We start from the raw sequence: 15,908 nt of genomic DNA on the forward strand, positions 1-15,908 counted from the left end.
TTAAAATATAGTATAGATATTTAATATCTGCATGTATAACTAAACCTAAAGGCCTTACTTATGAGCCAAATACATGGTGTTTACACTAATTTCTATGATTTAAGTGTCCATTGCTTTTTATGTTAGATTTAAGGAGACAAGACTAGTTTGCAATGTGAATAGTATGGATCATTCAAAGCATCTCTAACCCACCTTTTATATCTTCTTATTTGAAGGATTTTCATTTCCAACCCATCTGTTAATAGTGTCTCCATTTAAGATGAGTGATTCTTCCTCCAAATACAGGGAGAGTATGAAATATGAAGGATGATCTTCATAATACTATTCATTTTTGTAAATACCAATTTTGTATTCAACACCTTTTCTTTTCACCGATCATATCTTTTTGTATTTTTTGTTAGATGTTGTAAAATATAAATAACTTTTGATATGTACATCTAATTTTTATTAATTTGGTATCATTAAAAAAAATAAAATCATATCTTTAAAATAAATATAATTTTTAATATATTTAACAAAAATTTCAAAATTAAACATTTATTATTAGTTAGTTACTGGTTGGAGAATCTAAATTCATCACCAACATTTTTTATTTTGGTTAATTTTAATGAACAAAAATTTACTGATTTTATTAATTTACGTAATTTTGGTTAGTTTTGGAGAGAAATATTAAGGGGGGAGAAAATAAAGAATGTTGGAGTTTGGATGAATACCAAGATATTAAGTTGGAGATGCTCTCACGTTGGTATCTATGCTTTTGGCTAATGATCTTGGGTCAAAATCATGTGTGAAATGATATTATTGAAACCTTAGCGTAACTATTATTTTTTCAGTAATAATTCAGACTCTTACAAAACATCACATTCACAATCCCTGCTCACTTGTAATTGGTCCAAATAAGAAAGAGAAAAAAAAAAAAAAAAAAAATACAAACATATTATTGGTCCACATCACTGTGGGGGTGGTGAGGGTCTCTCCAAAAGGAAGTCACAAACATTATTATTATTTTTTTCACAAGAATATATAATTTGTAATGACTTTTTGGTTTAATCTAATGCATAGAACTCTCTCAGAAGAAGAAGAGTAGCACCAAGCATATTGAGCTAACTCAGAGCACGTTTGCGATGTGGTTATTATAATTAGCTTTTTAATTTTATATGAAAAAATATATAAAAAAAAATAAAAAAAAGCAATATGATTGAGTGTTTTAGCTGAAAAAAAATCCAAACATCCCCCTCAATCTAGGTTTAAACCAACTTATCATTGTTGTGGTGTTTTTTTTTTATCACATTAGTCCTACTCAGTGCAAATTAAATAGGTTTCTTAGATCACACGTTCATCATCAACATAGGAATGAGAACAAAAATTTGCTTTATCAATTTTGTGTTGTTCATAAATTGTTGAAATTTTTCAAAAATTCAAATCTAAGGTATATTCTTAAAAATTACGATCACAAGAATACCAACCAAAATGCTAAGGGAAGTCTAGAACACAACCCAAGAATAAATATAGATCACATGTGAATTTTTTGAACATTTTTGTATCTTTTATTTGCATAGCATTACTGGATTTGACATATATATGGCAGGTTATTAGAAATTTAAGATGAAATTTTTTAAAAATACATGTACAAATAAAAATAAAAATAGAAAGAGAGAATATTAGAATGGTTAACTTTTTACACCGAACTCTTCATTATTTGACATGACATCATTTTTTTTTTATCGATAAAAATCAGTTGTTAGTTATTAAATTAACACATATGAAAGTTAGTCTTTCCATTATTTACAATCACTAAATGCTTGACCCTTTAATTAAACTCTCATAAAGAGAGTCGAACACATAACTTCTCCCTAAGGACTAAGCCCTTACTAAAGTCAAGGTGACCAATTAAATTAGATCTAATTGATTTGACACGGCATCTTACTAGTATTCATGCATTATTATATTGTATGAAAGTTGAGGTCTATCACTCTTGATTGAAATCGTTTATATTATCATTTAAAGGTTATGAAAAAACTCATTTTAATGAATGTAATGATTTTTTCTTTAATTATAATAATAATAAATTTACACAATTAGAGTTTGACCGCCTTCAAATTATCATTTCAATTTTAAAGAGCGATTGGCTTGATGGGGGCATGATAAGGAATCTCTCTCAGCTCGATCTTGAGCGAGCAGCCCTAGCACGAGTGTGCACACAAGCTAATGGTGTGTCACAACAGTGGAGCAACGCTCTTGTTACAGAATTACCTGAGTCAGTTGTACTTGGTGTTGGTTAGATATTAGTTAGCTAGTGAGTTAACAAACTCTAGTTTAGTTAACCAAAGTGTAACAGATGAGTGTATGTCATCTAACTCGTGTAGCTGTTTAATCAAGTTGAATTAGGTAAGTTTATTTTGGAATCGATTTCGATAATTTAAATTATTTATTTTTAAAAATTAGTTAAATATATTATTTATGTAAAAAATAAAAATAATTAGATATCAATAGTTATATGTTTGAATCATATTTGTTTTAAAAAATAAATGGCAAATATAATTTGAAGAATAGTTATTTATTTTTTAAATACAAATTTGATTCAAATATAATTATCGATATTCGATCATTTTAATTTTTTTTATATATAACAAATCTTAAAAAGTGAATAGTTTAAATCACCGAAATCAGCCAAAAAATGAGTTTGCCAAATCTAAACTCTCTCTCAAATTGAAATAACTAATTTGAGAGAAATCGAACTCATTTTTATAGTCATTGAATAAATAATATAGATCTTCTACAATTATAAAAATATTAAGTTATTTGATTAAAAAAATTGATCATTACAACATTAGTGTTCAATTTTTTGGTTTATCACAAAAAAGTCAAAAATATCATGTCATATATGAAAAAGTTAAAAAAAAAAAAAAAAAAAAATTCAAATTTTGAATTGGATAGTGCTTTTTGCGCTTGTGGGACGTGTAGGACTCGTCGAATACATCATCCTATAAAAAAAAGCTCGCTGATCGGATATCGATAGCCAATTGATCAGAATACATTTTTGTTAATAATTTATTTTTAAAATTATATTTACCATTAATAGAAATATGATCTATCAAGTGACTACTAATATCCGATCAACATGATTTTTTGAAGGTAAGAAGTACTCGACGAGTTCTACACACTGAATGGTTCGGATCATCAAAAATGGACATGTGGTGAGCCCCATGGGCCTAACAATAAACTCTAGTCCAATTTCGGACAGGAAGTCTAATCCTAAAAAAACAAAAATGACAATCCACTGCTACTCATAATTTGAGAGGTAGTGGCCCCGTTTGGAAATAGACTATTTTAGTTGACTTTTATTTATTTATTTATTATTTTTTAATTATTTTAGCCTGATTAAAAAAATTATGTTTGGGATGATAGTTGATTTTTTTTTTTTTTTTTTAATTTTTTTTATAGTTGATTTGATAGTTGTGAGAGAAAAAGTAAGAGCTTGTTTGGGGTACACTAAAATAGCACACTTTTTTTTCTTTTTATGTTTTTTGAGTCAAATCATCTTTCTAATTTTTTGTACTTCTTTTCGTAAAATGTCAAAAAATGCACTTATTAAGATCATCACACACAATTCTTAAAAAAAATATGATTTGGATGTGACATTTTATCTTATTAGTTATTTTAATTTATTTATTTTTATTAACTATTTTAGCCTAAACCCAGCTGAAGGGCAAAGTATAAATGGCTCAGATCCAACCCTTGGGCCGGTCCATACCACTAAGCCCAAACCCAAAATAGCCATTTGAATGGGCTAGATATCCACATGGGCCAAACGAGTGAGCCCATCTCCACACAAATTAACCTCCCAAGTCCTCAAGCATTTGGGCTAGACACAAGCCAAGCCAGGCACGGGCCTAAGCTGGGCCGAACCCTTTAGTAGAACCGAAGTGGGCCGAACTTACTCAAGGCCATCTGAATGGGCCAACCCATCTCTATGAGCAATCTTATAAAAGGCCGAGCCGACGTATGAAAGGAACCAAGTTAGGGAACTCTTAAGCAGACATGGACATTGTGAATACATACATGTGCAAAGTGCCACCTAGGTTGGTCTCCCCTTCTTAGAATCACGGAAACAGTTAACAAAGGAAATGTATGCATGGTTACAATGGGTATATGTCTCCATGGTCAACTACCTTGTGATCCTCCATCTTGGAAATAATAAAGAGAGCTATTACCTAAAAAGCAACCTAAGAGGGGGCTGAATTAGGTTTCAACAAATTAAAATCAATAATACCCCAATAAAAATTATAACTAGTACAATAAATAATTAACAAGCACATTGATAAACTTAATAGTAAATGATCAAGCAAAATAGCAATGAAGTATAGCTAACATAGAGAATAAATCAAATGACTAACACATGAATATCAGATAGCTACAAGAGTAGTAGCAAAGTAAAGAGATTAAAGATAAGAATACAAACAAGATTTATAGTAGTTCGGCTTCAATCAAGCCTACGTTCACTCCTCAAGCTTTACTTGAGATTTGTTACTATCTTTTAGCTTCACAGGGGTGCTACCAACCTCATAAATATGGAGCAATCCTCCACAAATTTTCTAGCTTCACAGGGGTGCTACTAACCTCATACACATGGAGCAATACTCCACAGATTTTCCCTAGCTTTACAAGCTTGCTAGTGACCTTATACAAGATTGGAAATGATGGTTTTTGCTTCCAAAGAAAGCTTAGAAAATATCTCTCACAGATAGATATACAATGTTAAAGCTCAGAAGTTATATCAGTAAACCTCTCACAGGTATATGTGCTTAAGACTAAAGCTCAGTTACTGATTCTGAAGATGAGTGATGTATCAACGTTGAACACTACTTCAGATACTTAGATAAATGAAAGATGTGAGTGATGAATGATAAAAAAAAAAATTTTGGTTCGTTGTTCACTTCTCTGTCTTTGCTCTTCACATCAGAACTCTTTATATATAGTAGAGCTTAGTGCTCTGTTCTGTTTACCAAGCCCATATTCTTCTTCCCATTGAGGAGATGGGATGATGATATACATATCATCAATGTCAGCCATTGTCTTTAGCCCATGTGACTTTTTTCTATTGGAAGATGGGTGTGAATTGGCTAGTCGTTGTGAAGTTGAACTACGAAAAATAGCCGTTGCAGAACTGATTCAGTAAGTGGTCATCCTCCTAGGTTTCCTAGATGGAGTTTTGTTCTTGGTGGTCATCTGCTCGGACGTCCTCTTAGATGTCCTCCTGGATGTCCGGTCATGTCCTGGTCGTCAAGGATGACTACAGCAGTCGACAAGTATACTGCTGGTCTGATAGCCAGAGTGAGTAGAACTAAAACGGGGCTAATTTTGGCCTAGCCGATCTTCCCCCCGGACGTCTCCTCGGACATCCACCTAGTGTAAATTCATTCTCCTTTGTTTTGGCTACTTCTACTGCTGCTGTTGTTATGGGACCTCTTTAACACTTGTTTAAGCTCATTTTTAGCCTTAAAAAACATAGAAACACTAAGAGAATCATAAATTATAATGATTTAATGAAACAATAAGTTTTCAATTATAATCCGTCAAAACAAAATCAAAACAATGCTTCTGCTTCTGCTTTTGTTGCTACTTGCCGTTTGCTGCTTGGTTCTTGCTTGTTTAAGCTAAAATTTTGGCCTCTAATAAACATAAATAAGACAAAATAATGATGAATTATGATGTTAAATTAATTATAAGATTTTAAACAATTTAATTCTCCAATTAAATCAAAACATAAATCAAAATAAAATCATCAAAATCAATGTTATTAATGCTATGACTAACAAGGGCCTTGAGGCACCCAAATTCCATGAACCCATCTTGGGGAACAAGCAAGGTCTTCTATATAAGCAAGCATTCTCTTCACATTGAAGGTAAATGAACTTTTTCTATCTAACTCATCTCAACTCAAATACTCTTTCTCTTAATCTCTCTGCACCTAGAGAGAGTTTTCATCTTCTTCGATCACTTATTCCCACACTAGAGGGGTTTTCCAGCCAACCCCGGCCGCGGAGCTCTAATGGTGCTCTGTTTTGCAGGCATTTAGTTACTGGATAGTCCAGGTCAGATTCAGAACTTTGATCCAATTTCATTTAGTATGGTATTCGGTATGCACAATTGGTGTGGTGAGCGTGGAGATCTTTCATTTCTGAATTCTATAGTTGACTTTGGAAATGGGAACTGAAGAAATCCCTCCTTTTGCATCAACTCCCCTGACGGAGAAAATGAAGGATAAAGGCTTGGTGTTACTGAGGGTTCTGGAGGAGTGAACCGAAAACAACGACTGGACTCCAGATTTCGTTGAGTATCATCGAGTTTTACTGGAGGTTCTTCCCACCATTTCATGTTCACGAAGGATTACAAAGATCGAATTATTGATTCCATGGGGTTGGAGATTCAAGAGCTGAAGTCACAGTTTAAGAAGATGATGGACAACCTAACAAAAGAAAATGATCGGTACAAAACATTCTCGTCTACGCCGAAGGAGTTTATCCATAGAACCACTAGGAAAGGAAGGCCATGGAAATGATTCTGGGCAACATAGTCAACTAATTTTGGTACAAGTGAAACAACAAGTAGCCACATCTATGGTTCACGCCAGAGGAAGGCCAAGAGACAGAAAACAGTAAGCCAACAGACGGAGTATCCTCTTCGGCCCCAGGACCTCCACACTTGGTTGGCCAAAATAGAGAGAATGAACAACGAAATGAACGAGAGGCGCAACATCTCAACCGTACTATTCATCAGAGAGAGTACCAAGCACTGGGTCGGCTCGTCTCTTCTTTTTTCTCTCCTGATATTGAAGCTTTGGAATCTTTAAAGAAATTCACTCCACCGAAGTTCACTCCGTATGATGCAACGTCAAACTCACTCACACACATATGTCATTACCGATAGATGATGTCTCTGTGGAACCGAAATGATGCACTCATGTGCAAGGTCTTTCCATCAAGCTTGGGAGAGTCCGGGCTCCAATGGTTTAATTGTCTCCTTACTGGATCGATTTATGATTGGAAGCAGCTCTCGGAGTAGTTTTTGGCTAGATTTTTCTTTAATACCAAAATCATGAAGGAGCTAGACATCTTGTTTAGCCTCTGGAAGGAAAAAAAGGAAACATTGCATACCTACGCAAGGAGGTACTGGGAAGAGTAAAACGAGTTGAAGGAGAACATCTACATCGAGCAGATGGCGGTGATGTCCTTTAAGCATGACTTGTATACCGACCACAAGTTGAGGTAGTCATTGACTAAGTGCCTAGCTACCACCATGAAGGATCTTCGGGATAGAATTGAGTAGTATGCCTGTCTTGAGGATGAGTAGATTTCAGTTGAAGTGGCATTAGCTAAGTAACAGAATTGGGAGGACCATAGGAGAAATGCCCAAAGGGAACCTCGTGAAGTTATAATAAATGAGATAGACAAATTCAAGTTCCACAAAGCAATCAGTACTGTGTTTAAAGAGCCGATCTATCGTATCATGGTGAAAATCAAGAAGGAACCATATTTCATTTGGCCACCGAAGATGTTGAGAGATCTTGCTTGGTGCAATCAAAAAATAAGGTGCACTTATCATTAGGATATGGGACACATGAGGCAGAATTCTAGAGCATTGAAGCAGAATTTGGAGGATCTAGTAGTTGCTGGCACCTTTAGGAGTACGTTGATCTAGATAAGACTGTGGCTGAACTGGGGAACCCACCACCACAGCAGAATGCCGAACACCCCCTCATCTGGTCATCAACATAATCCATGGCGTGACCAATCCCAAGCGAAAGGAAGTGCTTTGAAGAGAAATAGCAAAACCTGCTCAGCTTTAGCATGTCATGTCAGACGGTCCAGCACTCAAGAAGGTTAGAGCAGAACCTAAATGTCCTTTATGTAATGTTTCATTTACTGAAAAAGTCTAGAAAGGATCTAACATCCACACACTGATGCTTTGATTATTATTGTTGGGATTGAAAAGTGATTTGATGTGAAATGAGTCCTAGTGGACCAGGGCAGTGCTGCAAACATTTTATATTATGACCTATTCAGGAAACTCGATCTTACTGAGTAGAATCTCATTTCGGCAACGACACTGCTGGTCAACTTTAACTCTCAGTCAGAATGGCCTCTCGGCAAGGTAACCTTACCTGTCATGGCTGGAACAAGAACTCTTTAGATCAAATTCTAGGTTATAAACACTCCATCCCCTTTGTAGACACCCCATTTTTGATCGTCCTCAAGACTTGGTTGTACTTGTAGGTACATCCAGCCACAAGTTTGGTTGTTCGCTGTGCATTCGAAATTCGCAGTGGAATGTCACAGGTTTGATCTTTCCAAACCCTACATCATTTTTCTCCCATTTTTGGACCATGACTTGGTTCTTCCATATTGGTTCTTGTGATGCCTTGTCATCCATGGCTTGGCACTGCCAGCATTTCACTTTGCCCTACCGGCCATTTATAGGCCCTGCCAGCCATCAATGGGGGCACCGTCGGCCACCAATGATGGCCGGCATGTTACCTTGATTTCAACAGATATCTTTTGGATATTTTAAGCCAGCTGTGGCTCACTAATCCACCATCCATACACGCGTATGGATGGATTGAGCAAGCCTTTTCGCTTGCATTGCTTATAAAAGGGAAGCTCTCTCCCCCTTCTTGAGGGGTTCAGAAATTTGAGACATCAAAAAATATCTCTCTCTAGAATTCTCTCTCTCTCTCTTTATATTTGTGCTTGTTTGTGCTCAAAAGTGCCATTTCTTCACACTTTTGCACACAAACACCTAGTTAAACACCTTTGCTTTGGAGCTGAGGCACTTTGAAGCTTGTTTTGAGGACTTTGGACTGGTTTTGGTTCAAAATTTGTGGCTGAAGTTGCTCTCTTGCCATTGTTCTTCAAGGGTAAGAAACTAACCCGTTTTAAGCTTTGTTTTGCTTAAGTCTTTGGCCATCCTTGCATGTTGGTTTAGGCCTAGCTTTCAACTAAAAAAAAGCCTTGTTTTTAAGTGCTTAAGATGTTTGTTTGAGGCTTTGTTTGAGTTAAGGGTGGTCTACCCCTTTTGGTGGCCTATTTTGCTTTGTCTAGTGTTATCTTTTGAGGCCTTTAAGACCACCTTGTTTTGGCCTTTTCACCACTGAATTCCAGAGGAATTTCAATGGTGGAAAGTGTATTTTGAGGTCCAAAATGGATGGAAGTGTCCCCCCCTCCCGCGCTTGTACTTTGTTTGCTTGCCTTGTTGGCCTAATGATTGAGCATGTTTTTCTAGCATGCGTTGGCTTGTTCTCAGCTTATTTTTGGCCTTATTTTAGCATGGTATAACACTGTTTTGGCCTGGTTGGGTCACCTCATGCATGCTTTTACGCTTGTAGTGTAATCTTGTCATTTAGCCTTGTGTGCTCAATGCTTTGATCTATCGTGCTAGCCTATTTTGGTTCTATCTCAGCATGTTTTTGGTGTTGTTTTCCCATGTCATAGCTCTATTTTGGGTTGGTGTGGTTGCCTCTTGCATGCTTCACACACTTGTAGTGCAATCCTGCATGCTAGCCTAGCTCACTTGATGTTTTGGCCTATCACTTTGGCATGTTTTGGCTATGCTCCAGCAAGCTTTTACTCATGTTTTGCCATGCTTAAGCTCTATTTCAAGTGGTTTTGGTCCTGCATGCCTTGCATTGTATAGCCATAATGCAATGTTGCTCACTAGCTTTGAGTTTCAAAGTCTCTAGCATGCATTACTTGAGTTGTTTGCATGATTTGGCCTCATTTCTAACATGATTTCAGTGTGTGTAGTGTAGTCATACTCTCACATGTTTCACACTTTCAATGCCTTTGGAGGGTTATGCTTTATGCCTCAATCATGGGTTAATTTGTATGCATGCTTGCCTAAGCTTTTTGGGCTACCATCTCAATGTGTTTTGATCTTATTTTTCCATGATACAACTCTATTTTTGGTTGGTTAGAGCATCCCTCATTTTCTTCTTACACTTGTAGTGTAATCATGCTCATTGGCCTTGCATGCGTCATGCTTTATGCCTCCCATTCTGACATGTGTTAGCTCTACTTCATGCATGTTTTGGCATTGTTTTGACCTGCCTTGGGACTGTTTTGAGTCATTTTGGCCCTTTGGGGCTTGCTTGATATGGCTATGGTGTAAGTGCATTAGCTAGTCTTGAGTCTTGAGCCTCTAGCATGCCTTGTTTGAGTTATTTGGATGATTTGGCATCATTTAACACTTGATTTCAGAGCATATAGCATTGCCATATTCTCATGCATATCACTCTTTGATTGTGTTTGAGAGTCGTGTTTAATGCCTTATTCATGGGTCAATACACGAGCATGCATTTTCTTGCTTTTAATGCTAGCATTTTAGAGCATCTCAGCCACTGTTTTGGCATGCATGGGGTCTATCTGGTGTTGGTTTAGTCCATCGAGCATTGCTTTGCATGATTTTAGTGTCGTGTCTTTCGCTAGCTTTTAATGCTTAAGTATTCTAGCATGTTGTGCATTTGAGTGTTTGGATGTTGTTTGCATGTCATGTTGCTTGCTTTGCATTGTGTTCAATCGGATGTTGTGTTGAACACAAGATGGATTAGTTCATTTCATACTTGAAGTGATGAAGTGAGCCAATCACCCTTGGTCTCCATTTCCTTTGATTTCTCATGATAAGGAGATGGCCTAAGTGTCTTGTTTGTCATGCATTTATTGAATTTATACATGTTGGATCTTCGACCATCATGCATTGAGATGCGTGATTGATGGTTCTGGATCCAATGGTGCCTCTCCCTTGATGTTTCGAGGTGATATGGAGGGGCATAGTACGTACATACCCTTGGAAGACCCTCAATTTTCTTTGTTTTGTGCTCTATTGCAGCTTGGTGTCACAGCACACCAATGGCTGACACCCTCTTATTGTTGGCCGACACCCTTTCATCTGTGGCCGACAGTGTGCATCCTTGGTCGGCAGGGCGGTTGGCAACAACCATTCATGGCCGGCAGGCCACTAGTGCACTCCCCAGCACTGTTTTGGTAAGTTTCAGCAGCAAGCACTGGAAGACACCCTGCAAACAGAGCCTCTAAAGAGCAAACTGGAGAGCTTTTTGGGGCGAGAAATCGAATGCGAGCATACATGCTCAACATCTTCAAACCAGAGCTGAAGTAGTTTAATTTAGTGCTTTACTTGTTAGTTAGCATTGAATTTGTAATTAATTAATTTGTTAATTAGTTAATTGTTGTAATAATTAGTTGTAGCTAGTTATTCAATTTGGTTGTGTAATAATTAGTCTAATTAGTTTAATTAGATTAGTTAGTTTAGCTTAGCTTAGATTAGCCTAGCTTTCATTCGGACCCTCCGTCGAGGGGGCACAACTGTTGTAATAAGTGTGCGTGTGTGTAATGCATGTCTTCCAACCCTATTTCTTTCTCCCTTTTACTTATCAGCTTTCTATGGTTAGTTTAGGGCATATCTCAATTAGCATAACTATGTTTGCATACGTGCATCATTCATTCGTATTGCATGTACTGGGCTCGGCGCATCATTCAAATTGCATTGTATTTCAATACCAATTTGAATACATGTTATCTAGTTGCATTCACATGACATCTTAGAATAGCCGAGCCTATCTTAGTTGCATTTTGCATGTGTTGCATTAGGCATTCTTCACATAGCTAGGGTCATGCATTGATTTCTAACATAGCTTTTGTTTTGGCTCAGAGTACTAGGTAAGCTTTTACGCTTTAGCATCCTTGCATGCGTGCAAGTGTTTCCATGTTTAGCATGCTTGCCATGAGGCTATGTGTTTATGTGTTTAACTGTCTGAATGCCTGTGGATGAAGGTTTGATTGCCTGAATTGGAGCAACTTGATGATTGTGAGTTTTAAGCCCACTTGAAGTGGCAAAATCATGTTTTTCTAAGCCCACTTGAGGGTGGCAAATCCGCGCTTTAGCCTACTTGCGAGTAGCACTTTCAAATCACTTTAAAAAATAAACATGTGTTGTTTTGTTCCAATCCGCGTGATTGAGTTTATACTTGTGTGTTGTGCTCATCACATATTAATTCTAGATTAATAACCGGAATAAGAACACATGTGTTTTTAAAACGACATATCATGATTAGTAGAGGTCGATCCTTTGATCGGGCGAGCGGGGGTGCTCATTTCATGACCTTCCCCTCTCGTACCCAAGTTCCCGAGCTGAGGCAACTTTGGTGATGACGGACACGTGGCCTTTGGCACGAGTCAGGGTTTCCTAAATTTCTTAAAACAAAATATTTAGGTGGTGACTCTAAAATCTGGCAAAGCAGTCCATGTTTGGCGCTTTTTGATTAAAATCGATTTTCCAAAACGATTTGCCGGATTTGGACTCTTTGGTGATTTATCAGTCTTACATTGCACTTTGTGAGATTAAATTTAGAACCGTTACAGGAGTCCAAACTGTAGTAGCTAAGAACTACAATTCGCGCCCTCACGTGCAGAGCGGATTTCGAGCGGTCTACACCCCTACAACGCCATCCTTGGCCAACCTTAGATCCATTAGATAGAGGCAATCCCCTCAACCTATCATCAGTTCATCCGTTTCCCGACAGAGCATAGAATTATACAGATCAAGGGTCCAAATGGTGCCATGAAGACCAATTTGCTGTGAAGCACTATTTTATGGTTGTGAAGCACTAATTTGCTGTGAAGCACTATTTTATGGCTGCCATGAAGACGAAACAGCTATGTGATCAGGTCCAAATGGTGGGAATGGCAGATCAGCCTATATTAGAAGATGTATGAGGAATTCTAGCTGAGAAAATGGTGGAAGACCTAGAGAAAATTCTAGTGAAAGAAGGCGACCCTGAGAAATACTTCCTTATCGGTACCTCGCTTAACGCTAATGAGAAACTTCAGTTGCTGAACCTGCTGAGGGAAAATATAGAGGTATTTGTATGGTCGGCCTCCTAGGTATATCGCAAGGTGTGAATGGTGGAACTCTCGGAGTGCCTTTTCTCTACAAGACTCTAGCATGAAAAGGCGGTCTAGATATCTCACACTTGAATCCGAATGAACATTCAAACCCTTTTGTACCTTCCCACTAGAGATCTTCCCTTGAAAAGTCTCTACTTCGTGATCATACTATTGTGCCTCTATAACCCGTCTAAGGTAGGTCATGCAACTATAGTAAATGAAGTGGCTAACTCAACGGACTTGCCAAGATCCAAGTCAAACTCGCCGATAGCGCCCAATATCTCCCATTCCCGGATAGCAATATTCGCTACTCTGCTTATGGATTTCCTACTCAAAACAACGGCCATTACATTGGCCTTCCCCGGATGATAATGCAACTCAAAATCATAATCCTCCATACACTCCATCCATCTACTCCGCCCCAAATTCAAATCCTTTTGTGAGAATAGATATTTCAGACTCTTGTGATCAGAAAACACCTCAAATCTCTCCCCGTACAGATAATGACTCCATATTTTTAAGGAAAAAATTATCGCCGCTAGTTCTAAGTCATGCGTAGGATAATTTCTCTCATGGATTTTGAATTGCCGTGAACCATAGGTTACAACTTTCCCTTCCTGCATCAATACACGACCCCAACCTTCCCAAGACGTATCATAATAGTTTGAATAACCCAAACCCCTCTCCGAAATAATCAAAACTGAAGTAATTGTGAGTCTAACCTTAAGCTCTTGGAACGACTTTTCACATGCCTCACTTCACATGAATCTAACTCATTTCCTCGTCAACCTAGTCAATGGCGAAGCCAATCTAGAGAAATCTTTCACAAAATGTCGGTAATACCCACCTAAGCCCAAGAAACTCCAGATCTCAAAGGCGTTCTTAGGTTGCTCCTAATCTTGTACTGCGTCTATCTTAGATGATCACTCCTTCCCCGGACACCACATGGCCTAGAAACTTAACTTCGTTGAGCCAAAACTCACATTTTCCAAACTTAGCATATAGATGGTATGCTTTAATCAACTCAAGTACAACCCGCAAATGTTTCTCGTGTTCCTTCTCGAAGGGTGAGTAGACTAAGATGTCGTTGACAAAGACAACCATGAATTAATCTAAGAATTCATGAGAGACTCGATTCATCAAATCTATAAATGAAGCCGGTGCATTGATTAGCCCAAAAAGTATCACTAAGCACTCGTAATGGCCATACTGCGTATAGAATGCCATTTTTTGAATATCCTCTTCCTTCACCCTCAAATGGTGACACCCTGATCTCAAATCAATCTTCAAAAAGCAACGTGACCCCTTCAATTGGTCAAACAGATCATCTATTTGCAATAATGGGTACTTGTTCTTAATAGTTACTCGGTTCAAGTTTTGGTTATTAATGCACAGCTGCAATGTGCCATCCATCTTCTTTGCAAAGAGAGTTGGTGCTCCTCAAGGTGAGATACTAGGGTGAATAAAGCTCTTATCTAATAATTTCTGAACTTGCACCTTCAACTCACACAACTTGATTAGCGCAAAACTATATGGTGCCATGGAAATCGAAGTCGTGTGTGGCGCTAAATCGATAAAGAACTCAATCTCTCTATGTGGTGGTAACTCTGTAAGATCCTTTGGAAAAACATCAGAATACTCTTGAACTACTCTCGGCAAATCACTCCAAACCGTACTACCCTCATCAGCTATTGAGATGGCCAAAAGAAAACTCAACTCTCCTCGACCCTTAAGGTTATATAATGGAGGAATAAAACTATCACCTCGGTCACACGTAAAGTAGAAACATTCTCCTGATGGTGTACACATCGACGCCCTCCTATGATGGCGATCTATCGAAGCCCCCAAAAATAAGTCAACCAATTTATTTCCAGAATCACATCAAAAGCATGCATTTCAAGAACAACAAAATCAAAAGAGAGTCAACAATTTGCGACCTCAATCTCATAGGAGTGGCATACTCGACCCAATGCCACTCTACCCCCAATAGGTGTCTCAACAAACAGAGGAGACTCCAACTGATCAAACTCTAATCCCAAAGTGGATACAAAAGAATATGAAATAAATGAATGAGATACACCAGTATCAATCAACACATTGGCTAAGGAACTAAATAGCAAAAAGCTACCTCTCACAACAGGAGGTACTGACAATTGCTTTGGCGTGGTCATAGCGTACACACGCCTTGGAGGCCTCTGATCAATTTGCTTACCCCTCAGAGCGTAGGCCTAAAGAACTAACTAAGTCGAAGTGCCTCCTTAATTGGCTCTCAAGGCTTGAACACACTGAGCTGGTTGATAGGTCTGTGTTTGCCTCGAACCAAACGCACCGGATATGCCACCCAACTGAAGGTAAAGCCTCCTCAAATGCCTAGACTATCTACATTGATAATAGGTAGGCGACTACCCTCTCCCTTAGCCCTAACTCTACAAACGAGTCAAAGACGGTGTAGACTATTGCCCTTTTTCTCTTTGCGAGCAAGCTGCAGACTTGTGGCCCAACTAACCACACTTGAAGCATATGAACCCACTCTGGTTACCTTTTCCCAAACCCGAACTCGGCACGAGAAAGATGGACCTAAACTACAAGGCCCAGGACTGCTGTGGGGTAGAACCTTTCTACCTCTTATTGTCCCTTGCATCCCCTTAAGACTCATGCCCTCTCTTCTTGGAGCCTCTCATCTGTTCTTTCTTTACCTAAATCACAACTTCCAAATGGGCTGTCGATTCAACAAGGTGCCCCTAATCCCAAATCATAGACTTGACCACCTTAAAAAAGAGCTCGGTCATCAATCTTTTCTTGAACTCGATATAACAACGTTCTTCCATTGCCACAAGTTCCAGTACAAACCTTGAAAGGCTGCCATCTCAAACTCAGCCACAGATGTGCTCAATTGCTTGAGCTTCAAAAGCTGCTCTCTCAACTTCTCCCTCGCTGGGGATGGTAAAA

This window comes from Camellia sinensis, chromosome 1 (genome assembly GCF_055761805.1).
Source record: "Camellia sinensis isolate YWXY chromosome 1, ASM5576180v1, whole genome shotgun sequence".
Classification (NCBI taxonomy): domain Eukaryota; kingdom Viridiplantae; phylum Streptophyta; class Magnoliopsida; order Ericales; family Theaceae; genus Camellia; species Camellia sinensis.